This window comes from Thalassophryne amazonica, chromosome 8, assembly GCF_902500255.1.
Source record: "Thalassophryne amazonica chromosome 8, fThaAma1.1, whole genome shotgun sequence".
NCBI lineage: Eukaryota > Metazoa > Chordata > Actinopteri > Batrachoidiformes > Batrachoididae > Thalassophryne > Thalassophryne amazonica.
In genome coordinates, this window is record NC_047110.1 from 45,456,516 (window position 1) to 45,465,065 (window position 8,550).

Genomic DNA, 8,550 nt, shown 5'->3' on the forward strand with positions numbered 1-8,550 from the left:
TATCATAAGCAGAAGCATAGTTTGTCAGACACCCAGCTTCCCCTATTTTTATTTTAGAATGCAGTCACGTGGATAAATGGAAAAAACAAACAACTTTTAAACTGAATTCATTTAAGTAATATTTTTTGGTCATTTTCAAATATATTTGAATAATGCTTATAATAACAGTGAAGAGATATCTGTTGTATTATTTCTCATGCACCAATTTTTGTATTTATTTTATGAAGACCAATTGATCTGTTATTTCTTAAATAAACCTTAATTACTCCATTCAATATACAGCTACACACTGTAATAAAGAGCAGAGATTAAAAAAATAATGCAGTGATATTATACCTCATGATAGCCACAGCGACACAGAATCCTTCCACCCATCAGGTCAGTTTTCTGCTGCTTTTGATGGCGAGAACACTGATCGATACGTTTCAGAACATCCTTCCACTTTTCGCTACCCGGCTTCTGACCCATCCCAAACTTCATTTTTCCTTGTGCATATTCATGCATTGCATGTGCCCAATGGGCATCACCCTTACCTTTCTTCGGCATCACTAATTCGATTTGAGACAATAACACGCACCTGTGAACAACAGGGGTTTCAAATCGAAGTGGTCGCCATTGATTGACTGTGGTGTGCGTACTGCAGATGCTCCTCCTTCCCAGCTACCTGCTCTGTTCTTAGTGAGCCCTGTTTTTAAACTGTCTTCTAAGAGTCAACCTTTGATCTCAAGCCCAGTGCGTTTTGTATATCACAAAAATAAATGCATTGACAAAAGTCATTGTAATGCTTACAAAGTGGACAATACAGTGCATCCAGAAAGTCTTCAGAGGGCTGCACTTTTTCCACCTTTTTGTTCATTTCATTTTTTCCCTCAGACTTCTACACACAATACCCCATAATGACAACATGATTTATTTTTTTTTTACAAATTTATTAAAAATAAACTAAGAAATCACATGTACGTAAGTATTCACAGCCTTTGCCATGAAATTGAGCTCAGGTTCATCCTGTTTCCACTGATCATCCTTGAGATGTTTCTACAGCTTAACTGGAGCCCACCTGGGATAACTCAATTGAGTGGACATGATTTGGAAATGCACACACCTGTCTACATACAGCATGTCAGAGCACAAACCAAGCATGAAGTCAAAGGAATTGTCTGTAAACCTCTGTGACAGGATTGTCTCGAGACACAAATCTGGAGAAGGGTACAGAAACATTTTGGCTGCTTTGAAGGTCCCAATGAGCACAGCCTCCATCATCTGTAAATGGAAGACATTTGGATCCACCAGGACTCTTCCTGGAGCTGGCCACCCATCTAAACTGAGCGATCAGGAGAGAAGGGCCTTAGTCAAGGAGGTGACCAAGAACCCAATAGTCACTCCAGGGTCGGACTGGGAACAAATTTCGGCCCTGCCATTTTTCCTCTGGACCAGCCCACTACTGGCCCGACGAATCCACCCCCAAACACACACACCCACCCGTCCATACCGAACCCCCAATGAACAAATACTATACACCTAAACACCATGAACACACACCTAAACACACACTTTCACTGTCATTTCGCCTTGATCATAGTGCAAAACGGAAGCAAAAGCACACAAGCGGGAAAAAAGCTTTTGTGTCTCCAAAGTGTGTGTGTGTGTGTGTGTGTGTGTGTGTGTGTGTGTGTGTGTGTGTGTGTGTGTGTGTGTGTGTGTGTGTGTGTGTGTGTGTGTGTGTGTGTGTGTGAGAGAGAGAGAGAGGTAGTGTGTGTGAGAGGTAGTGTGTGTGTGTGTGTGTGTGTGTGTGTGTGTGTGTGTGTGTGTGTGTGTGTGTGTGTGTGTGTGTGTGTGTGTGTGTGTGTGTGTGTGTGTGTGAGAGAGAGTTTTTAGTTTATCTAACCTTACAGCAGACGATCTCGGGGAACACAACCACTTATTCAGGGTCTTTTTTGTGTTCGGAGTTGGGTGTTTTTCAAAAAATAAAGACAGCTCGTTTTGGTTAGGGCGGCTGAAATAATCCATAGCAGGCTCGGCCTCAGACGTAGCTGAAGGGATGTTGACAGTAGAAGCACTAGCATGATGAACTTCAGGTTCTGTCATCTCCTGTGCGTCCTTTCCCACGACCTGCTCACTGGACACTTTTTTGAGTCGTCACTACCTACTCGCAGTTACAAAGTAGAGAACGGGGCTGGTGTGAACTTTGGAGGGCCGGCCCACGCACGTCTAAACATGCAGCGGCCCACAGGGCAAATGCCCAAAATCACTGATTACCAGTCCGAGTGTGAGTCACTCTGTCAGAGCTCCGGCATTCCTCTGTGGAGGAGAGGATAACCTTCTATATGGACAACCATCTCTACAGCAATCCACCAATCAGGCCTGTATGGCAGAGTGCCCAAACAGAAGTAAAAAGGCACATGGCAATCCGCCTGGAGTTTGCCAAAAAGCAGCTGAAGAACTCTCAGATCATGAGAAACAAAATTCTCTGGTCTGATGAGACAAAAATTGAACACTTTGGTGTGAATGTCAGGTGTCATGTTTGGAGGAAACCAGGCACCATCCCTACAGTTAAGCATGGTGGTGGCAGCATCATGCTGTGGGGATGTTTTCAGCAGCAGGAACCTGTTGGAGCTTGAGAGGTGCTGCAAAGAGGAATGGGCAAAATTGCCCAAAGATGGGTGCACAAAGCTTGTGGCATCATATTCAAGAAGACTTGATGTTGTAATTGCTGCCAAAGTTGCGTCAACAAAGTATTGAGTAAAGAGTGCGAATACTTTTATACATGTCATTTCTTAGTTTTTTTTTTTTTTTTTAACAAATTTGCAAAAACTAAAAAAAAAAATGTCATTATGGGGTGTTGTGAGTAGAATTTTCAGGGGAAAAATGAATTTACTCCATTTTGGAATAAGGCTGTAACATAACAAAACATGGAAAAAGTGAAGTGCTGTGAATACTTTCTGGATGCACCATATGCCCGACAGAGTAAAGATGCGCGAAGGGATGACAAAGGTTACATCTTGAGCCTTCAGATACTTTTTTGTTTGTTTTATTTTTTGAAGTGTCTTCATGTACCTCTCAAAGTGGTATATTGTGAGTTTGGGAGTTATTGTTCAACTCTCATACATAATCATAGCACATCCAACTCAATATATGGAGTGGTGGTTATTGGTGCTAATGAGCAATGTGGGTTCAGTCCTGCCAAAGTCCTGTTTGTTTGTTTGGCTGGAAGAAATCCACACAGAAAATCTAGTTTCCTCCTACCCATTGGTGGTTTTTAGTATGGGCCATGCGGGCCGCCACCCGGGGCACCATTTTTGGTGGGGTGGCACCGTGGGCACGAGCACTGAACACCAACAAAAAATAATAATCTCCACCGCAAAATGGTTTTCTTGTCATTGTGTGTGGAATTGGCAAATTGGCGCGAAATGCAGGCAGCTGCAGGCACCCCTGTTTGCTATCAGAGTTCACAGAAGCAGTGAGAAGATGAAAGAAACAGGCAGGTTGACAGCTCACCTCTTTGAAATGGAAGGGAAAAGGCGGGGGTGCTTCGTGGGCTAAAGTCAGTTACACCTTGACTTTCTTCCAAATAATGCACATCTCATTCATAATATTAGAAATACTGGTCTACAATTCCTGCACGTTTTTCTGAATTGTGTGAAATGTCCTGCCACACACGCGGAAGATTCTGCTACATCCCGAGCTGGGAGCAGCCGAATCCTCTTGGTGTGCGGCAGGAACCCAGGGACAGGTGCTCTCCTGCTGTGCGGGCCGCGGATCATCCAGCAAAAATGAGGCAGATAGACAAGGTGTAAGAACGGGTTTGAATGGCGCTGGAGAGAAGAAACTGCCCACTTGTGGGGAAAAAAGTTTGCAGAAAGGAGAGCCTGCCTGTTTGTAAAGACGGCTTAGAACTTATGCTGTGTTCACATTACTAGCTGAAGTGACTGAATCTGACCCTTTTTTGTGTGCCTGCAAGATTGTTTTTACAAAACGTTTCCAGCAGCTGGCAACTTTTTTTTAATATCATGTTCACTGAGAAAATCATAATAACAATAATTGTTTAAAATGAGGCTTATCTTCATAATTAACTGGTTTATTTGAGGTAGAAAAAGAATCACATTTGATTTCACTGGCGTGGGAATGCCAGTAACATTTCAGTTTAGAATTTCTTTTGACCCAAAGATGAAGAGCAAAAATTCCGGAGAAAAAAGGCAAAAACTACATGATCAAATTTCTGTCGTACATAAAACGTATTTACACATTTAGCCTAATATTTACAAACATCAACCTAAATGTTGAGACAAATATGCACCTTAATAAAAGAGCTAATTGTTCCTCCCTGAAAGACAGATTTAAATAAAGCGTCTGACAGTCATTTTACATATAAGGGCGTGTTTATTCAAATTTGTAACTCATGGGCGTTTTGAGCTATTTTGTAGCCTGCAGTCTTTCAATATCAATTTAAATTGAAGGGGCAATTGTAAAATATTAATAATAATATTATCATTTTAAAAAATGGCTATTTATGCAAAATTTTGTGGTGGGTGGGGGGGGGTCACTCATAGGGGGTCTTTCCCGGGGAGTAATTCAGTGTAGAACCGCAACTGCTCCTACCATCAAAACATCTAGGCTACATTGACCTCCAGAGAAGGTCTGGTGGAAGAAGTAGCAGTCCAGTTATTATAAGACATCCACCCAATTCAAAAACCACATCAAGGTAGAGACTGGTGTGTTGTGAAGGTGTCATCCCATTGGACCGCAAGCTTGTGCTCCTTTCTCTCAATATAGCCCACTGTTTATCAAGTGTAAGCTGTGTTAATCAGTGAATACCAGTCAGTTTGTGCACCCCTCGGGCCGGATTTTAGGTTACACGGTCGCTACAGTTCAGTGTTTGCAGTAATAAACAGTATGTAATATGTGTGATCCAGGAAGCTCTGGTCTACACACAATTTTCTACAAAAAAAAGGCTCTGATGCAGAACTTATTTTTCATGTGGTGAGCACAGGCATCATTGCATTTGTGAACAACTGACTCCACCGTTTTCATGTGGCAGTCCCTCCACATCTCTGGTTATTTGTCATCGAAGGCAGATGAATTGTCTGTGTAGTCGTCCCGCCGGTCATCTATTCAGGTGCCGCTCGCATTTATTAAAATAAGCCATGCACAGCAACATCTCTCTTATTTCATCCAGGTTTTCCTGACAATGTCTCCACTTAATTGTCCCTCTTTGAAGGACAATCTGCGTGACTTGGAACAATAGCGTGCAGAGGTTTTTATTAATACTTGTTACGCATAACTTATTTTACTTTACAAGGTCAGCCAAAAAAACAAACAAAAAATAAAGCAAATGCCAGAGTGTTTCATGATCTTAAATAACAATAAAAGTCAGTTTCATTATTCTGGTGACAATTTACTCTTGTTTTGTTAAAACAGTTTTCTTAAAACAGCTCGCACTGTGTTCCTGCTTGAAAGACACCATCAAGTCCATGAATCGTCACACCAGCATCGTGCATGCCTGCCTGTCGGCACATTTTGTGGTGCACTCATACGAGCTCTACCGCCGGATTTGATACGGTTTTTAAGCCATGGATCGGATCATTTTTCAGATCAGCAAAAAAAAAAAAAGAAAAAGGACATGTTATTTTGCTTTCCATTTTTATTAAAACTATTATAATTATAACTTCATGAGCAATGAAAACAAGAAATATCTGCCTGTGATCCTGAATGAAAACCGTGTCTAAGGGCCCTGTCCCACTGGCGTTTAGGAGAATTTGCGTATGGATTGCGTCCCATATTCGCCAAACATATGCAATATCCGTGTAACATGCCTGTATGAGTCGGCCATCAAACCGAACACGCCCGTGATCATCCGCAGAGGCACGTATGTCCGCAGCCAGGATTTGAGCTGTTCAAAAATCTGGATGCGAATGACATCCGCCTTACATACTCCATATATACTCAATTCATAGACAATACATACTCACTCTATGCGCTGTATATCTGCCGTTAACCACTGATATCCACAACTGACATGGATTTGCGGCTTGGCAGCGGACTGGGACAGTGTGTAAAACAGATATATTGTGCGCCCATCATGTCCATATGACAAACTAAAATATGTTGTAGCAACTAGATACAGACTGGCCACGAAGAAAGCATTTTTATTACATCTGCTTTGCAGCTGATTTGCGGACAATCTGTGAATGCATAACAAACACGTCACGTAAACCCAGTTTACTATATGTGGCAGAACGTGACATACCTGCCAGTCAGTGCCGGTCCGGCTGTGTAAATCCACAAAGACGTAGCTGCTGCAATCCAGGACGTTTATTTAACACCAACAAAAGGAAGAGTTGCTGTTAGCCACAACTCACGCTGAAGTCTGTTTTCTGTGACATTCTCAAAAAAAAACACTGTCTCACACCCTGAGCGGCTTCCCCCCTCCCGCTCCCCAAACTCATGAACAGTTAACCCTCACATGACAACACTCCGTGATCAACTTGTCCAAGTCCAGCAAATGCTCCAGAGGCTGTATTGTTGGTGTGAATAGTGATGCCGAAAGGAGTGAGTGCGCTTCTTTTATGACCGCAATGCAGATGCCGTGCACGTGCAACACGTGCGCAATGCATTCATAATACACCCGTAATACTGCCGTGACAATCTCAATGTGTTGGATCAGTTTCCTCACTACATGCGTCATATAACCATGATTGTTCATCATATATTCGCTATATATTATTAATATATCCGTAATTCATACTGGGACATTTGTCGTTTTTGGCCATTTTTGTTGCGGACAACAACGAATGCCCGCAATTTGTATACTCAATTCATGCGCAATTAATCCTCTCCCCAGTGGGACAGGGCCCTAAGATTTAACATATACTACACTTGATTGTGATATTAAACTGCAATATGAATAGTATCAGTGGATTAAAATAGCCTTTGTCAAAATCATGGAAAGTTAAAATAAATAAAATAAGAAATGGAGCAAAACTGTTCTGAGTTTATAACTAGAATTTTTATTTATTATTTTACAAGAGATGGCTGTCAATATTGCTTGGTGACAAGTCAAAGTCAAATTTATTGTCAATTCTTCACATGTACCAGACATACAAAGCAATCAAAATTACGTTTCCCACCATCCCGGAGCAGAACAGTGTACTGTATTCAGCTGCAGCCATTCAGCTTCACCAAGCAGCTCGGCTCTTGCTTGCCTCTACTGGTGGTTGGCTCTCACTGCGGTATTGTATCACTTCCTGTTCCGGAGCACAGCAGTGTTTTTCTGTATCTGTTAGCTGTTTTATCTGCGCAGTTAGATTGATCTAGATACCTAGATAACAATTTGTTTCACAGTGTAATCTTCACGTGCCTTAACTAAAGCACTCCCTCTGCTGAATCACCTCTAAATTATTTACACATTATTCACTTTGTGTGTTTTTAAGAATCCGCTAGCTTAGCGCAGCTACTAGCTCTTAGCCGGTTTAGCATGGTGGCTTCTCCTGTCTCTCCCGCACTTTTCTGCTCTGGGTGTGAAATGTTTAGTTATTCCTCAGCCTCCTTTAGCAGTAATGGTACTTGTAATAAGTGTAGCTTATTTGTAGCTTTGGAGGTCAGGCTGGGTGAATTGGAGACTCGGCTCCGCACCGTGGAAAATTCTACAGCTAGCCAGGCCCCTGTAGTCGGGGCGGACCAAGGTAGCTTAGCCGCCATTAGTTTCCCTCTGGCAGATTCCGAACAGCCGGGAAAGCAGGCCGACTGGGTGACTGTGAGGAGGAAGCGTAGTTCTAAACAGAAGCCCCGTGTACACCGCCAACCCATTCACATTTCTAACCGTTTTTCCCCACTCGGCGACACACCCGCTGAGGATCAAACTCTGGTTATTGGCGACTCTGTTTTGAGAAATGTGAAGTTAGCGACACCAGCAACCATAGTCAATTGTCTTCCGGGGGCCAGAGCAGGCGACATTGAAGGAAATTTGAAACTGCTGGCGAAGGCTAAGCGTAAATTTGGTAAGATTGTAATTCACGTCAGCAGTAATGACACCCGGTTACGCCAATCGGAGGTCACTAAAATTAACATTGAATCGGTGTGTAACTTTGCAAAAACAATGTCGGACTCTGTAGTTTTCTCTGGGCCCCTCCCCAATTGGACCGGGAGTGACATGTTTAGCCACATGTTCTCCTTGAATTGCTGGCTGTCTGAGTGGTGTCCAAAAAATGAGGTGGGCTTCATAGATAATTGGCAAAGCTTCTGGGGAAAACCTGGTCTTGTTAGGAGAGACGGCATCCATCCCACTTTGGATGGAGCAGCTCTCATTTCTAGAAATCTGGCCAATTTTCTGAAATCCTCCAAACCGTGACTATCCAGGGTTGGGACCAGGAAACAGAGTTGTAGTCTTACACACCTCTCTGCAGCTTCTCTCCCCCTGCCATCCCCTCATTACTCCATCCCCGTAGAGACGGTGCCTGCTCCCAGACCACCAATAACCAGCAAAAATCTATTTGAGCATAAAAATTCAAAAAGAAAAAATAATATAGCACCTTCAACTGCACCACAGACTAAAAC